Genomic DNA, 21865 nt, shown 5'->3' with positions numbered 1-21865 from the left:
TAACCTTTGGGATTGGCTTTTTAAAACTGAGCTTAATCCCCTTGAGAGTCATCTAGCCTGTTGGATTTATCAGTAACTCATTATTTTTAGTCCAAGGCAATGGTGCACTGCAATTTGCTTTGTTAGTTATTAAATTTCATTTGGGTTGTTTTCAGTTTGAAGAAAGCTTCTGCAAATATTTGAGTAAAGATTTCTCTGTGAATATAAATCTTCACATTTCTGTGATAAATGGCCAGGAGTCTAATAGCTAAGTCATATGGAAGTTTGTTGTTTAGTTTATGAAGTGGTCAAACTATGGCTGTCCTATTTTATATTTCTAACAGCAATGTATGAATGATCCAGTTCCTCTTTGTGCTTGTCAGAATTTGTGTTGTCACTATTAAAAAAATTAGTGATATCTTATTGTGAGTTTAATTGTCATTTCCTTGTATTAGATACAAGATGTACACATGTCTCCTCCTAGTCTGTAGCTTGTGTTTTCATCCTCTTAATGGAGTCTTTTGCAGAAAAATAGTCTTAAAGTCGATGGAATTCATCTATGTTACATTTCATGAACTGTGCAGAAAAGCACCGTTCATAAAATCTGCCTAGCCTTAGATTCTGAATTCTCCCCTTTTCTGCTAAAACTTGTATAGTTTTATAGTTTTACATTTACAAGTAAGTCTGTGATTTATTCTGAGTTAGTTTTTGAATAAGGTGTTAAACTTAGGCAGTTTTTCCCCCTGTAGATATCTATTTGTTCAATATCATTGAAAGATTATTTTTATCCCATTGAATTTGTTTAATGTACTTTAACTTAATATGAAATTATATTAATCTGTTTCTGGACTTTCTGTTCTATTCTATTGATCTATATCCCTATAACTCTATTAATGCCAGTCTTGCTTACTCTAGCTATATATAGTAACATAACTTAAAACTGGGTAGACTCTTGGGTGGGGGTGGCAGAGGAAGAAGAACTATGGGTTTAAAGACTAGCCTGGTCTACATACTGAAACATGCTTCCCCACCCCTCAAAAAAGGTAGACTCATTTCTACTTTTTTATTCTCCTTTATCAAAATTGTTTTTAGAGTTTCCGGTTCTATTGTTTTTCCATATAAACTGTAGAATAATCTTATGTACAAAAATAAGCTCAAAATTTGATAGACATTGTACCAACCATTTGTATCTATTTGGGAAGAACTGACATCTTTAGTACATTGAATCTTCTGGCAATCTTAGTATTATGAACATTATGTGGTAGTCCATTCCTTTAAGTCTTTTTGCATGTCTTTCATTGCACTGTGCAGTTTTCAGCATACAAATCCTGTGTGTGTTTTGGTAGATATAAACAGAAGTGCTTTATTTTTAGTGTTTTTTGTAATTGTAAATTTTAATGTAAACTGCATTTCAATTTCTGTGTCTATGTACTCTCTGATAATATATGAAAACACTATTTTTGTTTCTATTTTGTATCTGTTGACCTTGCTGAACTCATATATAATTCTAGGAGTATTTATGTAAATCCTTTGAGATATTTTTATGTAGACAATTATATTCTCTACAAATAGGGACAGTTTTGGTTCCTCTTTTCTGATCCCTATGGTATTATACCACTCCCAGTTTTAAAAAGACTTACTGTTCTGGTTAGATCATCTAGTACTGAGTTAAATAAGAGCTAGTTAAAAACAAACATCCTTGTCTTGTTCTGGATCTTAGGGGGAAAACAATCAACCTTTGCAGTGATTATTATGTTAACTATGGATTTTTTGTATTGTATTCTCTTTATCAAGTTGAAGAAATTACTGTCCTTTGCTACTTTTTCTCAGATTGGTTTAAAACTATGAATGGGTTGTGAATTTTGTGAAATTTTTTTCTGCATTGATGTGATTCAAGAATTTTTCTTTTTGATTTAACAAGGTGAATTACCTAGATTTGATTTTCTGATATTTAACCATCCCTGGAATAAATGTTTCTAGGTGTATAATTCTGTTTATATATTGCTGAATTTGGTTTGCTAATATTTGGTTTGAGAATATTGGTTTGTACTTTTCTTATATTTCTGCTTTTATTACTTCTTTTTGTATCTGAGTTATACTTCATAAAATTAATTGGGAAGTCATTTCTCTGTGTATTCTTTGAAAGAAAATTAACTGATATATTATTAAATGTTTTTGAAGAATTGTTTGCATTCTCAAGGGCAATTATGTGGACCTGGAAATATATTTAGGAGATTGTAAAACTATGGATTAACTTGGTTCTGAAGCTATTTAAAATTTCTACTTCATATTGGTTAAGTTGCGATATCTTGTATTTTTAAAAAATTTTGTTTTTTTCACTGAGTTTTCATAGCTCTTGGTGAAAAGTTGTTCACAAAATTCCCTTATTGAGAGGTCACTAATGGGAGAGGGATGATAAAAGGAGGAAGTTAAGAAGGTGAATATAGTTGATGTACTTTCTATATAAAAATGGCCATAGAAATTTTAAACCTGTTGAAATCACGGTAGGAGGGGACTAAGGTAGAAAGGAGAAAAATAGAGGGTCTGAACCAATTCAGGTAATAATACATATATACGTGGAAATATCACAAGGAAACTCCCTGTAACTTAAACAAACAAAAATGCCTTTTTCCCCTAATAATAGAGAATGGAAAGGTAAAACAGGTCCTTTCTGGAGGTTGATACAAGGGGACGGGGGAAGATATTAAGAAAGGGTGAGGGAGGGTGAATTGTGGAAATATTATGTACTCATTGATGAAAATGGAAAAATGAGACCTGCTGAATGCAAAAGGGGGGGGGAATAAAACATGATGGTGGGGGTAAATTCAACTATGATATAGTGTAAGAACTTTTATAAATGTCACAATGTACCCCCAGTACGACAATATAACAATAATTTAAAAATACAAAATTCCCTTATTATTTGTCATGTCTTTACGATCTGGAGTGATGTCTCCGCTCTTATTCTTAATATTTGTCATTTGTGTCCTCTGTACTTTCTTTCTGCTCAGTCTAGCTAGAAGCTTACCAATTTTATTTTTTTTCCACAGAAAAAGACATCTTTTTATTCTGAAAACAGTATTCAATCAGCTGAGTATATGAAATGATGCTTAACAAAAGGAAACTCTTGTACTTTGTTGGTGGGAATGTACATTGCTATAGTCATTGTACAAAACAAATTTGAGGTTTCTCAAAACACTAAAAACAGAGCTATCATATGACCCAGCAGTCCCTCTGCTGGCTACGCATCTAAGGAAAATAAAATGAGCACCTCATAGAGATGTTTCCACTCCCATGTTCATTGAAATATTATTCACAATAGCCAAGAAATCGGAGGAACCATTGTGTCAGTTAATAGATAAATGGACACTCTTGTTTATGATTGAATTAAAAATGCTTAGGAGCTTAAACCACACTTCTGGATGTGTCTGTGATGGCATTTCCAGAAACAAAATCATAAGAGTTCTAACTTAATGAATAGCTTAACCTATTTTTTTTTTTTACTATGAATTATACTTTAGTCATTTTGTTTACAACTGAAACTCTGGGAATTCAAAATTAACGTCCTTGCCAGTGAGCTTCTTATAGACACCAGAAAACGTTTCAACCTTGTGTTCCACGTAGTTCTGCGGCTTTGTCCAAATGAACCTTTATGAGCCGGCTGCCATCCAGGTTCACGTGGATCCTCTTGCCCACGATTTCACTGGGGAAGACCAAGTCCTCAAGGATGGCGTCGTGCACAGCTGTCAGGGTGAGGCTCGTGGGACGTTTTTGCGTATTTTTCGGAGGCCTTTTCGAGTTGGCTTAGGCAAACTTCTCTTCTGGGCGATGAAGACCACATGCTTCCCGCTGAACTTTCTCTCCAGTTCACGTACTAGCCGGACTTGCATTTTCTGGAAAGACTGAAGTTGAGGAACTGGAACAAAAATTATGATAGCTTTGCGACCACCACCAACTCCAATTTCCTTGGCAGCCATGATGTTGAGCTCCCGCAGCTGCACCTTGAGGTCCGCGTTCACCTCCAGCTTGCGCAGCTCCTGGGAGATGCCCGACTCGAACTCGTCTGGCTTCTTGCCATTGGGCTGCACGATCTCGGCGCTGGAGCAGAACATGGCCTTGTCCTTACTGATTTTTTTTAGAGGACTAACTTGATTTCATTAATTTTTATCTCTTTTGTCTTTTATATTTCATTGCCTTCTATTTATTATTTGCTTTCTTGTACATTGAGTTTAATTTGTTTTTTATTTGCTTAAAACAGAAGCTAAAGTCATTGATTTGAGTCCTTTTCTTTCTAATATGTTGGTCTAAATTGATTGTAAAGACTGAATTTTTTTGTCATAAAACTTTCTCTTCCTTTAACTTAGTGAGTGGCTAGTGAGAGATTTTCTTAAATATCTGGCACCAAACAAGAAAACTGAACTAACCAAACAAAAGCAGGAAAAAGAGGAAAAGAGAACTCTGTCAAAGTCTTTAAAGACTATCTCTGTGTTGGAGCAGTCCTTCCATGTTTAGCAAGGCCTTAGCTTTCACTTTCTGTTTGTGCTGATCCTATGATCAGCCAGATGTGAAAAGTTAAGAATATTCTTAGGTCATTTCTGAGCATGTGTCCTGCTGAGTGCATGTGTATTGTTTCTATACATATATGTATGGCATAACTTTTCAAATTATTTTGTGTGTCTGTGTTTTCTGCATCTCTTGATCTTTGCCCCAGGTGGCAGCAGATTATTCATTTGCTTTTCTGTGTGTGCATATGTTTTTCTTTCTTTTTAAATTATTCTTTCCACTTTTAATTTGATTGCAAATATGAAAAAGTCAATGTTCTTATTTTAATGATCTCAATGATCTCAAATGAGATGAAGCAAATCTGTGTGTATTACAGTCATTTCTCCTCTTTGGTTTTGCCATAAATTGGATGTCATGTGTGTCTGCAAAACAAGTAACCTGTAGGGTAGTAGTAACTACTTATCCTTTGTTTTTTTCCCCTCTAGTTGTACAGGGGATTTTTAAATAACATTTCCATATATGCATACAATGTACCCTGGTGTGGTTCACTCCCTCCATTATTCCCCCTGTTCTCCCTCCCCTTTCATAAAATGGAGTAGCAGACAGTTATGGTACACAACAATAGAGGACTTGTCTACATTTTATCCAAGCCCTTTGTGTGAGGCTGAGTTTAAAGACTAATCCGGTGGAGGAGATTTCAAGGCAATCTAGCATTCAGGTTATGGCATGGTTAGTTTTAGCTGCAACTAGTCAAGTTTACAGTGAGAATTGGGAAGAAAATGTAGAGCAGAAGGACTTGGAAAACTTGGCAGTTTGGTCAGAAAACTCTGTAAAGTTGGCGCAAAGGAGCACATGGTTTCTGAAGCGGTGAGCACCACTTAAAATTTGTGAATTACTTTCCACTGGGACAACAGGACAGATGTCTGACGGCATCCCAGGAATTAACAAAACCCAACCCACACTAGGATCCAGGTTGTAAAACACGAAAACTTATTCATAAGCCTTTTCCTTTGGAAGTGAGCTCTGCTGGGTATACTGTTTGCATAGGGCCACCTAAGTTGTTTTCCCAAGATTCCTTTCACCATGCTCACCTTTCCAGACACTAAGAAGCTGCTGTACCCATTGTCCAACAGGGCCCAGCTATTGCTTGAGTTAGCAGCTGACTTTGGATGTGGTTCAAAAATGTAGAATAAGAATGATCTGTGGCTCCTTCAGGAGCCACCCTCTGTACTCGCCCCCAAAAAAGAAAAAAATTAGAAAACATTATGGGAGGAGATCCAAAAGTTCCTTAAATCTAAAACAACCTACCAGAATCTTTGGGATACAGCAAAGACAGTGCTAAGATGAAAGTTTGTTATGAGGGTCTGCAGAAAAACAAACACAAAAACAAAACCAGATCTTAAATAGCTTAATGATACACTTCAAGCTCCTAGAAAAAGAACAAGCCAAATCCAAATTTAGCAGATGCAAAGAATAAAGGTTAGTATAGAAATGAATAAAATAGAGATCAAAAAAACTAATGAAACAAAAAGGTTTTCTGAAAAGATAAGTAAGATTGATAAACACTTAGCCAATCTGACTAAAAGGAGGAAAAAGACCCAAATTTAAAAAATTAGAGATGAAAAGGGGGTTATTATAACAAATACCAATGAAATTCAGAAGAATATCAGGGAATACTTCAAAAACCTATTTTCAAACAATCAGGAAAACCTAGAAGAAATGCATAAATTTCTTGATGCATTTGACCTACCAAAGATTGCCTGGTCCAAACAGGGAACCTAGCTGTCAAAGAAGCTACACAGTGGAAATGCAGCTAAGGGTCCATGAAATATTTTCAATACTTAAAATGCCCAAAGGAAATCATACAAAGGTGGAGGATCCTTAATCCTAAAGTCTAAAACCTAAAACATCTTGAATGCTTACAGGCAATTCATGGAAAACTCTACACATAACCTCAAGTAATAGATTGTAGGCAAACAGCAGGCACATAAAAATATTGCATCAAGCTACCTTCAGGAGGAGGTGTGGTTGTGCAACTCTATAATCCTGGCTGGCTTAGGTGGGAGGATGTTGAGTTTGAGGACAGCTGGGGCTATACAGTGAGACCCTGTCTCAAAATGCCAAAAACCAAAAGAAATACAAGGCTAAAAGTGTAGCTCAGTGCTCCCATAGTTGCCTTCTATGCAGCCGGCCTTGGGCTCAATCCCCAGTACCACTCCCACCCCCCCAGATTACTTTCAGGTTACAGTGTAAGATGTATATCAAACATGACAAATTTAGACTTGAGTCCCCTCCATGAGATACCAGGCATACAAAGCATATGCAAATATTTGAAAATCCAAAAAACATTTGAAATGTTAAAATGCTTCTGATATCAGGCATTTGTGATAAGGGATGTCCCACCTGTAGAGCACTTACAAAGTTAAAACCATCAGGCAAACTGTCTTGACCTTGGAGTTATATCATCTGTCACCTGCAAAGCAGGTATCTATCGTGTGCTCTTTGTTCAAACAGTGCTCGATGGGTTTCGTTATGTTGTCATCATGTGTATATACGTACCATATTTCTATTTTCTTTTTATTTATTTAATTTTTTTCTTTTATTCATATGTGCATACAATGTTTGGGTCATTTCTCTCCCCATCCCCCCAAACCCTCTCTCTCCCCCCAACCCCCTTGCTACTAGGCAGAAACTATTCTGCCCTTGTCTCTAATTTTGCTGATGAGAGAGTATAAGCAATAACAGGAAGGAACAAGGGTTTTTGCTGGTTGAGATAAGGATAGCTATACAGGGAGCTGACTCACATTGATTTCCTGTACATGTGTGTTACCTTCTAGGATAATTCTTCTCGAACTAATCTTTCCTCTAGTTCCTGGTCCCCTTTTCCTATTGGCCTCAGTTGCTTTAAAGTATCTGCTTTAGTTTCTCTGCGTTGAGGGCAACAAATGCTATCTAGTTTTTTAGGTTTCTTACCTATCCTCGTATCTCCCTTGTGTGCTCTCTCTTTTATCATGTGCTCAAAGTCCAATCCCCTTGTTGTGTTTGCCCTTGATCTAATGTCCACATATGAGGGAGAACATACGAGTTTTGGTCTTCTGGGCCAGGCTAACCTCACTCAGAATGGTGTTCTCCACTTGCATCCGTTTACCTGAGAATGAGAACATTTCATTTCTATTTTCTTCACCCTTCAGTATCCTTTCCTTTCCCCTTCCCTGTCTCTCATCCACCTGCGACAGTCTGCCATATACATTCACATGCCATGTTATCATCATCATCATTTTAGGTCTTGAGTTCACAAATGGGTGAGAACATGGTATTTGGTATTTGGTCTTATCTTGCGCAGCATGATGATTTCAGTTCCACCCATTTTTCTTAAATAACATAATTTCAGTTTTCTTTATGGCTGAGTAATACACCATGGTGTGTGTGTATATATATACATACATATATGTATGGATGTATGTACACATATTCTTTATCCAATCATTGGTTGTTAGCACTTCAGCCATTTTTACAGTTTGGTTATTGTGAAGAGAGCCGCAATAAACATGACTATCCAAGTATTGTTCTTATATATTGATTTATACTCATTCAAATATATGCCCGAGTGGTATGGTGGAGTCATAGGGAAAATCTATTTTTAGTTTTTTGAGAAGCTTCCATACTGGTTTCCATAGTGATTGAACTAGTTTACATTCCCACCAACAGTGTATAAGGGTTCCTTTCCCCTTCCACATCCTCCCCAGCACATGTTTTCTTGATGATTGCCAATCTAACTGGGCAATCTTACTGATGGAATCTTAGTGTAGTTTTGATTTGCATTTCCTTGAGGGCTAAGAATGTTGAACATTTCCTCATGTACTCATAAGCCATTTGTATCTCTTCTGACAACTGTTCAACTCATTTCCCCATTTATTAATTGAGTTATTTGTCCTCTTCTGTTTAGTTTTTTGAGATCTTTTATATTCTGGATTTTAATCCCTTATCTGTTAAGTAGATGGTGAAGATTTTCGCCTGTTCTGTGGGTTGTCTCTTGATTATGGTAACTCTTTCTTTTGATATGCAGAAACTTGTTAATTTGGTACAATCCCATTTGTCATCTCTTGCCCTCATTTCCTGGGCAACTGGAGTCCTATTCAGAAAATAATTGGCTAGGAGGCTGGTAGTTTTGTTTTGGCATTTCCTGATGAATGAATGCTAGAAAGTACTGAGACTCTTAGAAAGTTCTGATCTTGTAGGGTTTTTTCACACACACACACCCATTCATACCCTTTCTATTTGAGAAAAAAATCATTCTTGTTGTCCTGTGATGGCAGCAGGGAGATGTTCTGGAACACTAAGGCATAGCACAGTCATCTTCTGAAATTCCTTAAAGGGTATTCTTAACCACACAGTGGCTTCAGTTTAGCATCCTGACAGGGAAAACTTAGTAGGCAGAGGGGGGCCCAAGACTTCACCCCCTCATGACCTTGGGGTGATCCACTGAAACAGAACTCAGAACCCCAGTTACCAGGCACCCAAACTGGAGAGACAGCCTCTTCTACATTTCACAGAGCCAGAGCAACATGTTCTGCTATATCAAAACTTCCTGAGAACAAAGCCTCAGGTCACCTTGCACTGAGACCACATTCCAATTCTTCACATAATGGTTCAGGTCTCACTCCACACCACATAGGCCCTTTGTCAGGAGATGATCACAAATCACAGAGTCCAGGGGAGGCCTCTGACAGGGGAGACATGGGCTGGCCACTACTTCCCCAAGACAGCACAGTGGAGGTTCATCCTGGCCAGCCCACCAATATAAGTCCTATGTTCAGCCCCATGCCCTTCCTCTTTAGTGTGGGGTGAGAGGCCATGATGGAGGGTACTTCTGGACAGGACCAAGTGGTGGGAGATTGTGAGTGTCCTACTCATGACTGGTCTAGAAATTAGGATGAGGCCTGCCCAGTGTTAATCTTGGTCCACCAGTGTCATCTCTGTCCTCAAGCAATAGAAGCCTGTGACTCAGGGTCTGTGTGGTCTGGGGAGCAAATGGTCATATAGGCCAAAAACAGCTTGAACAGCAGCCAGGCAGGATCTGATACTTCTTGACAGCTCTTGGGCATTGCCCTTATAGAGCTCTACACAGGAGATTGACCAGAGCTAGTCAATGTGGGTGTCTCTTCCATCTCAAGCTATGCTGCTCCAAAGAGATACCTACTTTGGCTCAGTGTAAGTATGGGCACAGAGGGGACACTGACTCAGGTCCAAGGAAAGGACAGACAGGACCTGGGGCCCCCACACCACCCTAATGACCTCCCTCCAGGCCTTGGTGGATGGAGAGACCACAGTCCTGCTCACAAAGGAATCTAAGTTCCACTGCCTCCCTCAACCCCATAGTATACCCAGATTCCTCCTTGGCCATGTGCAAGGTCACTGTCCACATTTTGGGGAAATATTAGAAGAATGACATTGACATTGTTTCATTTCACTTGGAATCATTTTGCATTTTGGCATTTCACCTCTTTTGAACTCTTGGACCCAGCTGTCCACGTGGTAGTGGACTGACTCCTTTTATACCTTCTCTAGGTCATTCACATCACCAGAGTAGTAGGCTACCTGGGTTTAAACAAAACACCAAGGGCCTTTTGCTACTCTGTTTCTCTGCCATTTGCTATCTCACAGCCAGGACCTGCAGTTCAGGAGCTTTGGTCCACCTTAACTACACCACATTCCACAAGGGAGGTGGTGATCACAGCCAATGAGCCTTTTACAGCTATGGCACCTGGACCTCAATCCTTCCCAGAACCATTTCCACAGCACCACAGGAGCAAATGTCCTCATATATCTTCATATGTGGATCCTCCCAACTCAGTATCAGCCTCCGTTTTCTTATCTCTAGGGTGGCATGTTTTGTTGGGATAAATGGAATAATGCTCTTAATGCAGGGACTTCCTACCTCTACTCAGCTAACACCCAGGCCTTGAGGTACAGCTATTTCTCACAATTCCCTTGTGTAATTCCACTACAACACTGACAATCATTTTGAAGCTGGGGCTTTCTTCCTGTCTCACCTTGGTACAAAGGAACTAAGGGCTTTGAGCTTCAACCCCAACACTCCCAGTGGGTCATAGTTTGGCACTGCCTTCCCACTGCCTCACCCAGATAGAAAAATGGGTGAGCCATAATCCTGGCAGAGACTTGCATTGTGTGGATGGTGTAGGCGGGCACACTGCAGGAGATGCTGGAGCCTTTCTGGACAGCCACTGCTACACAGCCCAACCTGTAGAGCCGCTACTGCCCCTCTGTCTCCATGCCAGTCCTAATGCAGGGAAGGTGAGCCCCATCCCAAGAGGTTTACTATGATGGGGCCACATAGGACCCCAAGTCCGTGCATGCTTTGCAGCTTCAGTGTGCTCCTCTCAACAACAGGTGCCACGAGGGACTAGCTTTCTAGGATTATTGCAACACTGAATGGGCTCTCCATGGACAGGGCTTACTCAGGGCTTGGACTAATACTAACATGTGCTAGAGGGCTATGCTCATTCTCATTTCTGTCTCCTATAGGAGAGATACTTTGGTCTGGAGCAAAAGCCATCATCACAAACATCTTGGCTACCAGCTCCATGGATGGAGCGCCTAGTGGCTCCTTAGCCAGCTCCAGCAGATAAGTGAGCCCTCCCTTGGGCCAGCTCCTGCCCTTTCACTCCCCTACCATTACGCTTACTTCCCTAGTCCATTTTCTTTTTGGTTACAAGTATTTTTTTCTTCAAAAATTCCTTTCAAGAAAATATAAGATTTCCCCCTTCTAAAATGTTTAGTTCAGTGGTGTTGCAGCCATCATTGCTATGTATGTAAGAACATTTTCCTCAATCCTGTACCCATAAATGGTTTCTTCTCATTTTTCCAATACTAGTCTCCAGTATCCAGGAACCTTTCTGTCTCTATGAGTTTCCTAATCTGGATTTCTCACATCACTTCTAGCACATATTTCTATTTGCCTACATAGTATTGGAAGGGCCTGATTCATTTTTCTTTTTGTTATTAAAAGAAACCGCAGATGGAACAAAGTTCCTATGTAAAAAAGAAAGTCTCAAGTTGTACTTTCATCCTCTTGGGGTAGGATGTGCTTTTCTATGACGTGAGTTTCAGAAGTCACAAAGGAAATGGCCACTCAAGCTACTGTCAAATCAAACAGGGGAACAATGTGAAAAGGTAGAAAGACAAAGCCCATAGGAAGAGTGTTCTGCAGAACTCACAGCAGATAATGCTTCATACATGGGGCATTCAGAACCTCAGGAGTCCATGCATATGGGGACAAAAAAGAATCACCACATATAGCCCGCTAACATCAGATCATCCTCCTTATGATAACACAGTGTTGTACACATTCCTGAGAGGTCACATGTCCATCCCCAACAGTCTGGCAGGTTTGAAGGCTCCTGATGACCATCACTTGTGAGGATATGGGGGGGCAAACTGCCTGGGGGATCCCCAGAGAGATGCGATCATGGGGTCTCCTCTCTTTTGAGAATTGTGTGGCATCATTTAGAACCCATCGAAGCTCTAAATATTTCTCTTTACCTAGCACTTCTAATGCTAGGGATTCATCCCACATAAAGAGTTGCACAACTTTTCAAGATTCCTTGCAAGACTGTTCTTCACAGCACTGTTGTAGTGCAAGGAACTGGAACCCTCAGTAACATCCACGTAGAGGGGATGGAAGGATAAACCTGGTACACAAGTATTACAGTATACTGTGTGGTTGTTAAGATGGGGCTATGTCTGCCCAAAGGGAAAGAAGCCAAAGAGACCATTCTGTTAAAAGAAGACATGAATGCATTCAGCACATCTGTATCAGGGATCCTGGTTTTTAAAAACAATGTATCTGTGATATTCACCTGCACACAGACAGAGTTTTAAATGAATCTGTGGGAAGAGAGACAAATAGACTGAAGGAGAGAGATAGAGAGAGAGGGGAGAAAGGAGGGGGGGAGAGAAAGGGGGTAGGGAAGTAGAGAGGGGAGGGGGGAAGAGATCAGGAGAGAGAAGTGGAGAGGGGAGAGAGAGGGGCAAGAGGGGAGGGAGATTGGGAGAGGAGAGGAGAGAGGGGAGAGAGAAGAGAAAAGAAGAGAAGAGAAGAGATGTGAGAAATACAGCCTGACTATGAATGGTGATCAGGACTGGTGGACAAAATGTTGAAATCTTTTACTTCCCCAAAAGTTATTTTATATTTGAATGTTTGCATGTTGTGAATATTTTTAATTATGTGAAGATTATTATCATATTAAATCTTATCCATTTCACTCACGTATTCAGTTAATTCTATAGTTTTTATTCTTAAGGGTATTTAATGAAAGGTAGAACATATTTCTTTTAGTAAAATAAGGAATTTTACACAAGTGGAAAACCAAATAAAGGACATAGTCCTTCCACCCAGAAACAATGCTGACCCCATGAGCTTCTCCTCTGCCCTGTTCTCCTGTTGTGCAAGACTGGGTGGCTCTTAGAGGCTGTGTGAGGGGCATAACCAGAAAGTGAGCTCTTCGGTCATCTCCTGTCCCTACTGGAGACATGGCCCAGTCAACCCCCTGACCCCAACACATCATCCTTGGCCACAACTGATTCAGTAGCCTCTGTTGTTTCTGACTTATCATACTCACACCAGTTTTGAAGGGAATATTAGCATCTGGGAAATGTCATGGTTTACAATGGATCACTAGAAGCAGAACTTCCAGGTATTAATGTATGCATTTTTAAGGTGTGGCCACAGTCTCCACATCTGAGGTCTCTCCATGGAGTGGAACCTTGATAAGGAAGGAGAAGCTGCAGGGACCCTTCAGCCAGCACTGGAGGTCACTGGGAAGGAAAGCAGGACACTTATATTCTCGCTCCAGGCCCTCCTATTCCATAAAATCAGTTTCTCAGAAAAGAGCCTAACCTTGCATCCTGGGCAGAAGACAGGGCAGGTTTGTCCACGTTGCCTGCATGTGTTCCACCCAGGCACGGAGCCCATTCTTCTCACTGCGGGAAGCTATTCCAAGGGCAAGTTACTGAGACCACCATGAAGGTGTTGGAGCCAGGTGCAATTTTCAGCAGCAAGAACAGGACTTGCTGGAGCTGTATGAGAAGGTAGGGCCTTCATAAAGCATGTTGGTTCTCATAGAAACTACTACAAGTTTAGAGTATCAAGTCTCAAATGAGAGAGGCTGCCCCTAACTAGCACCGGCTCCTCCACTGGTGACCTCCATCCTTAAATATTATGCAAAGTGAAAGAAACTACTCACAAATAAGCATATATTGGAGGATTCTGTTTATATGATATATCCACAAAATGGCAATTAAAAGAAGCTGGGCATGGTGGTTCATGTCTATAATACCAGTACTTAGGAAGCTAAGGCAGGAGGATGGCAAGTTCTAGGATGGCCTGAGTTACACAGAGAGACCTTGTATCAAATAGAAAAACAAGCAAAACAAACAACCTTTCTGGACATTATGATGTCCTTTCAGAGATGAAACAGACTTATCCAGTCACCTGTCACTTACTAAGAAAACAGCCTCTGGAGAAAATAGATTGAATTCAAGTTTCCACTAGTTCCCTTCTTATTGTATTACTTTGGACAAACTATTCAACCTCTCCATGTCTCAGGTTCTTCATCAGAAAACAGGGATGGTATGGTAAAGCCCTTGCTCTGTTGCTGTTTATAAACCAGATAATACATGAGAGTTCATCAAAAAATGCCTGCCTGGCACATGGTAAGCACTATTTACATAATTGCCACTTTAATCATTAGTCACTCCTTCATTCTGCAGAAGGCTAAAAATTTTAAGCCAAACAGGTACCAAGAACAAGTCTGTCAAAAACTCACCATCTTGAAAAACTCCTTCCTCACAATCTTCTTTGTCTTCATTATTCCAGAGTGCAGGAAAGGTTATTACAGCCCCTGGTTTGGGCAATGACTTTCACATTTACCTGAAACAGAATTGAAACTATAAACTTAGCTTTAAAGCAGTACAGAGTATACTAATGAAAACCTTAGCTATTTATCTCTGTTAGTCATTCTCTCATAAACTAAAAGAGAAATAGTAGAGTTTTAGTTATAAAATGTCCTTCTGGGAAGTATAAATAGAAGTTGGAACATGTATTTAAAACAATTAACTATTACATAGCCATTCAATTATAAATAAAGCAATAAAGAGAGGAAAAATCATTCAAGCACTATGGATAATAAAATCAGTTATGTTTTTTCCCATTTTATGCAGTCTTGGTCTCATATATAACTGCACTATAGTTATTACTGTAAAAATAAAGATTTCATTCTTTTTCTAATGCATAGCAGATATTGTTTCCCATGAAATTAACTATCATAATTAGCATGTGCTAATAATAATATCCATATTACATTCCCTTATATCAATGTATGGTAATCATCATTTTCTTTCTTATGTTGGTAAAATGTAAGGTAAAATCATTGTACGTGGTAGGCAAGCACTATCCCACTGAGTTATAGTCTGGCCCTTACCTTGTTAATGGCTAGATACTAATGAATAAACATCTAGGTTGGAGTGAACATTTTTTTGACTTTTAATTTCAAAGGTGAAAAATCCCTTTTTTGTTGTTCTTGTTTGTGATAAGGTTTTACTATGTAGCCTATGCTGGCATTGAACTCATGATCCTCCTGTTTCAGCTTCCAAAGTGCTGTGATTACAAGGAGGTATCGCCATGGTCAGCTACTCATGTTTTAAAAGGCAAAAGAAAAGTATAAGATGTCAGAGATGCCATCTTAAAAATGGGCTTTCTTAAAAATGTATTTGGCCTACCTCATTCTCTGAGATGTTCTCTGAATGTTTCCTATCATATGGTCATTAAGGTTCATAAAACATCAATTGGGAATCATGCTACCTCAATTAATAAGCTTTAATTCTAGGGCACATCTGTATATACATTCTCAAATATCAAAAAGGAAAACACTACAGAGAATACAGACTTAAGTTTTAAAAAGTGGGGTTGGGGTTGTAGCTCAGTGATAGAGGATGTGCTTAGCATGTTTAAGGCCTGAGGTACAATTCTCAACACCACCACCACCAATACAAAAAAAAAGTTTAAAAAAATGACCAAAGAGCTCTTTTTAAAACCAAGTGCCTGCTGGGTGCCAGAGTCGCATGTCTGTAATCCTAGTTACTCCAGGGGCAGAGATCAGAAGGATCATGGTACAAAGCCAGCCCAGATAAATAGTTCACAAGACCCTATTCTGAAAAAGCCCATCACGAAAAAAGGGGGAAGGGGCTGGTGGAGTGGCTCAAGGTGTAGGCCCTAGTTCAAGCCCCGGTACCACAAAGAAAACAAAACAAACACAAAAAAATCCCAAGTGCCTCCATTAATGCAATTTTCTAGCATATTTACTACATTCTCTATCTCGGAGCTTGCTTTTCCATTTAAGTATGCACTCACGGTATTATTATCTTAAGTATTATTTCACCAAGAGACCTTGATTCTTTGAAAAGCATAGTATGTTCTGGTTCAACAAAGCAATCATCAAGGGAAAAGCTTTCTTCATCTTTTTACAGTGCAAATTTCACATATACAGAATGATAAGTAATAAACCACCTAGAGAAATTTCCAGTGCACACACAATAAGAATCTGTTTAGTTTTTTATTCCTGTATATGGGAAGACTCAAGGAGCAGTCCAAATATTAGGAATTTAGGACTATATAAAAACATAGCTTTATGTAACTGAAGTTTGGAAAAGGGATTTGTCCTGCTATAAATTGTAGGTTTTTACATCAGTATGAACAAACATCCCTCAAATCTACAAAGCTAACTTCATGATTCATTTTGTACATTTATACTCTAGACATCAGTATCCAAATTGGGCTGGAACAGTGACATGTCTCAGCATTTAATACTTAGGAGAGGTGTGAGAAGTCCCAACAATGTAATGTAAGTCACACAACAGAACCAGAAACTCTCCACAGTCTAATTAGTAACTACTGAAAGTACATTTCTTGAAGTGATCTGTAGATTTCTAACATCTACTAGCAATACACAGTGACTGAGACGATGAACACACCCTCAAGAGTTCCACCTCCAGGAATGGATGTTATATGGGTATAGTGAGCTATGCTTATAGGTCTGGTGAAGAATGGCCTGGCACATGACATCCCCTACAGCAACAGCTATTGAATGATGCCTGTGCCAGCGGTGAAGTGAAACAACCCAAATGACCTATAACACACGGGACTGGTAAAAGAAACCAACCTCTCCAGTGGATTATATGCAGCCATGGAGGAGGAGTCAGATCTTTGTATGATATAGAAAGATATTCTTGCTGCATTTTTAGGGGTAAAAAGCATAGGATGCAGGTTGCAAGTATTTTATTGAGTGTTTTTGCATCTATATTCATCAGGGATATTGGCTTATAACTTTTGATCTTTCTTTCTTTCTTTTTTTTTTTTTGATGCATTTTTACCGAGTTTTGCTATCGGGGTAATCCTGGCTTTGTAGAATGAGTTAGTTGGACAGTATTCCTTCCCTTTGTAATTTCTAGAATAGTTTGAGAAGCATTAGTGCTAGCTCTTCTTTTAAAATCTGGTAAAATTTAGCAGTGAGTTAATCTTTGTTGAGGGGAGGGAGGCTGTTTATAACTATTTCAATATCATTACTTGTTATAGATTGGCTTAAGTTGTTTATGTCCTCTAGGTATTGAGAAATGTATCAATTTCTTCTAGATTTTCCAGTTTGCTGGGGTATAAGTTTTCAAAATAATGCCTTCTGATCTTCTGAATTTCATTTGGGTCTGATGTAATATCCACATTGTCCTCTCTGATTTTATTAATTTGGGTCTTCTCCTTTCTTTCTACATTCATTCTCCTTTCATACATCCTTTCAATCATTCATACATTCATGCATTCTCTTTTCATACATACATACACAATGGAGTTTTATTCAGCCATAGGAAGAATGAAACCAAGTTGTCTGAGGGTGAATGGATACAGTTGAAGGACCTCATGTTAAGTGAAGTAAGCCAGGCTCAGAAAGACACAGGTGACATGTTTTCTTTCATATGTGGGAGACAGACACAATAAAATATATCAATATTATGAAAACCAGGTTATTCTAAGTGGAGTTCACTAATAGGAGAGGCAGGATAAAAGAAGCCAATATGAACGATGTACTTTCTATACAAAAATGAATATAGAACCTTTAAAGGTGTTGAAATCACCCTGAGAAGGAGACTAAGGTAAACAGGAGAAAAATAGAAGGCACGAACCAATTCTAATTATAACACATACACACATGGAAATGACACAAGGAAGCTCCTTATATAACTACCTTAAATGAACAAAATTTCCTTTTTTCCAAAATGGAGAAGAGGAAGGTAAAAGAGGGCCTGTATAGAGGTTGGTACCAGTGAGATGGGGAAAAATATAAGGAAATGGTGTAGGAGTATGAATGTAGTGGAAATATTATTTACTCGTGTATGAAAATGGAGAAATGAGACATAGTGAAATTATTCCAAGAATGGGGAGGTGAGTAAGGGAAAATGATGGAGGGGGTGAATTCAACTATGATAGATGGAGTGAGCTTTTTCTCATTCCCTTGTTCTGCTGACCTAACTGGCCTAACTAGGGGCAATGGAAGATACAGAAAGGACAAAAAATAGAAGACAGACATGCATAAAGTTGGGGGCTAGGTGTGCTGGGCACTCAGATGGAGATGCACAACAGCCTCATTGTTTCTGTTCTCTAATAACTCTTTTTTCACTTCTCTTCTTTTCTCTATTCTTTAAGGGCTTGCTTCTAAAGTCTTTAAAACCTTGCTTCTAAAGTCTTCTTTTCTAGTCTTTAAAGTCTCTTACCTTAGATTCACTCTGTCCCTTATTTTCTCTTTAGCTTTTCTTTAGCATAATCTCTTTTAAAGTCATTGCCCTCAGACTCACACAGTCACATGTCACCTTTAAAGTCTCAGTGCTCCCTAAAAAATTAGCTAGCATTTGTTGCCCTTAACGCAGAGAAACTAAAGCAGATACCTTAAAAGCAACTGAGGCCAATAGGGAAAGGGGACCAGGAACTAGAGAAAAGGTTAATCAAAAAGAATTAACCTAGAAGGCGACACACATGTACAGGAAATTAATGTGAGTCAATTCCCTGTATAGCTATCCTTATCTCAACCAGAAACACTTGTTCCTTCCTATTATTGCCTATACTCTCTCTTCAACAAAATTAGAGATAAGGGCAAAATGGTTTATGCTGGGTGTTGAGGGGGTGGGGGAGGGAAAGAGGGGGTGGAGTGGGTGGTAAGGGAGAGGGTGGAGGCAGGGGGGAGAAATGACCCAAGCCTTGTATGCACATATGAATAATAAAAAATAAATAAACAAATAAATAAAGTCTCAGTGCTCAGACTTGAAGACAAACAACAGCAGCCATGCCTAAAAACAGTATTAGCATAACTCTTAAAGTCTTGGACCTTAGACTTGCACTATCCCATGTTCTCTTTTGTGTTTCTCTTTTGCTTTTCTTTAGCTTAGCTTTTCTAAAGCCTATGTACAAAGTTCTCAGTGCAGAAAGCTGCTCTGGTGGAGACACACAGCAGCCAGCTGCGTCATTCAGCAGCAGTTGCACAAGCAGCCCTCAGGCAGCCAATCAAACCACATCAAAAAAACCTTGCATCCTCCTTCAGCAAGTCTTTTATATCCAGTAGTAAACAAGGAGGTGGAGCAACAGCTCTCTGGGAGGGGTGTGACACTGTAACAAGAGAAACCTGCTCTCTGCTTCTCTGAACAGAAACAACTTAGGAAAAACAGCTGTGCTGCATCTTGCCCTTCTGTGGCTGGGGCTGTGCCAAACTCAGCCTGCAGTTTATTTGACACAACTGTGCTTATGTACTCCACTCTCCACACCTCTTCCTTTTTTATTTCTTAAATGCTCCCAATGAAACCCATTCCCCAATCCAAGGAGTTGTCTTGAAACCTCTGTTGTATGCCAGGGCTGTTAGGATCCAGTCTCTCAAGCACAAGGTAAAACCTCTTTGACTATGGGCCACCTGCAAAGCAGCCTATAGGGGACTCTTCACAAGAGCAGGAAGTCTCTTGGCCCATGGAGGTAACCCCACATGCATGGCTCACTGTACTTGATGGGCCGGAGTGTCCTCCTGACCCTCCTCATCTGACACTGAATCAGAATCTCTGGACTGAAATTTACTTAATGGTGGGGCTGACGGTTCAGTGGCTCCACCACCCACAGCATCTTGTTACTGCCTCTCACACTCCTGTATGACTGGTTGTAAGGGATGAGTCCCACATACCAGCTCATCTACCAAGGAGGAAAATCTTCTGCTTCTTACTTCTATTTCCTTACTTTATTATGACATCTCTCTATTAACCTATATTTCTGGCTGGTATAATGGCTTAAGTGGTAGAGTGCCTGCCTAGCAGGCATGAGGCCCTGAGTTCAAACCCCAGTGCCAAAACCCCCACTCAAAAACTATATTTCTTCTATCATTCTACCATATTTCTTCTTCTACTGATCAACCGAAATTATTCTTCTACCACTCTACACCGTAATTTGTCTACTGTATTCTACCATATAATTCTTCTTTTACTGTATTCTGCCACATAATTCTTCTACCATGTAATACTCCTTCTACCATATTCTACCTTACAATTCTTCTACCCTATTTCTACTTCTATTTTTTTCCTTTTACCTAACTTATTCAATATAGTCTTTTTAAAGCTTAGTATAGAGTTTCCCAAGTTTTTATGGCTGACTGTATTCAAGTCACTCTCCCTCTCACTTTGCTTATTTTTCTGTTGCTTGCTTACTTTTCGTTTCTCTATGACACGTGTGCTTCCTGGACAGTGTCTCCTCATCTCAGGCTTTGAGTTCCCCCATAGTTAGGCCCCTGTAGTTAGGTCCCTGTTTGGGCACCACCTCTCTTGCACATCCCACATGAGCTCATCATAGAAACCTAACTGTGGGCATGACATTGTAATTCTCAGGAACAGGAGGAACCTGTGGCTACTTCTCTCTGAACATAAACATCTGAGGAAAAATAGCTGCACTGTATCTTGCTCTTCTGCAGCTGGGGCTGAAACAAACTCAGCCTGGTTTATTGGGCATAACTGCACTTGCTGCCTTCTGTGGCTGGGGCCATGCCATACTCAGTCTGCAGTTTATTTGACACAGCTGTGCTTATGTACTCTGCTCTCCACAGATATAGTGTAAGAACTTTTGTAAATGTCACAGTGTACCCCCAGCACAATTTTTAAAAAGGAATATACAAAAAGAGTGCTGTTCAATCTCCATGCATTAGAATCATTTTTGTGGTTTTACTTGCCATTGATTTCTAATTTTATTCCACTATGGTCTGACAGGATTTTGGGGATTATGTTCTTTATGTATTTGTTGATACTTGCTTCATGGCCTAAGATGTGATCTATTTTGGAGAAATTTCCATTGGCAGCTTAGAAAAATTTCAATCTCTTGGTATAGGCTGGAATATTCTATAACATTTGTTAAGTCCATTTTGTCAATGGTATTGTTTAGTTCTAGAATATATTTGTTAATCTTTATATGGATGTTTTGTCTATAGTTGAGAGTGGGATGTCAAGAACCTCCAGTATTATTGTATCTGGACTTATCTGTCCCTTTATTCTCAGAAGTGTTTGTTTTGAACTTAGGCATACAATAAAATGATCATACACCATGATTAAATAGGCTTCATCATAGGGATGCAAGGATGGCTCAAAATATGCAAGTCGACAAATGTAATACAACACATGCACAGCATTAAGAACAAAAAACACGATACATCTCAGTACACACAGAATGAACCTTTAACAAAATTTAACATTTTTTTCACGATAAAATCTCTGAAGAAACTAGGAACACAAAAGAGCACACCACAACAGTACAGTATGAGGTTGGCATCATCCTGAATGGAGAAAACCTGAAATAATTTCCTATAAAATCAAGTACACACAAGGGTGTTCACTCTACCCCTCTCCTCACTTTGATTTACTATAGAACTGGAATTCCTAGCCAGAGCAGTAAGGCAAGAGAAAGGAAGAAATGGTTTCAAAGGTCATATTATCCCTATTTGATATGATCTTAAACCTAAAAGACCCTAAAAAACTCCACCACAAAAACTCTAAAATCTCATAAACACTTTCATTAAAGTAGCAGGATATAAAATCAATATACAAAAATTAAGCTTTTTTATACATCAACAATGCAGACTGAGAAAATCAGGAAAACCACCCCATTCACTATAGAACAAAAATATGAAAGAAGTGAAGGACCTCTGTAACAAAAGTTATAAATCACTGCAAAAACGAAATCAAAGAAGACACCAGAAGATGGAAGGGCCTGCCATGCTCATGGATTGGCATAATCAATACTGTG

The 21865-nt window shown here is 39.2% G+C and overlaps 1 pseudogene; it reads right to left on the bottom strand.

The window, feature by feature from the left end:
* Positions 1–3487: 3487 nt before the first annotated feature.
* Positions 3488–4091, bottom strand: LOC109675965 (small ribosomal subunit protein eS7-like; annotated as a pseudogene).
* Positions 4092–21865: the final 17774 nt, after the last annotated feature.

Source organism: Castor canadensis, chromosome 13 (genome assembly GCF_047511655.1).
Source record: "Castor canadensis chromosome 13, mCasCan1.hap1v2, whole genome shotgun sequence".
Lineage (NCBI taxonomy): Eukaryota > Metazoa > Chordata > Mammalia > Rodentia > Castoridae > Castor > Castor canadensis.
Note: the sequence above shows the minus strand (reverse complement) of the source record. Positions and strands in the feature narration are given on the sequence as shown.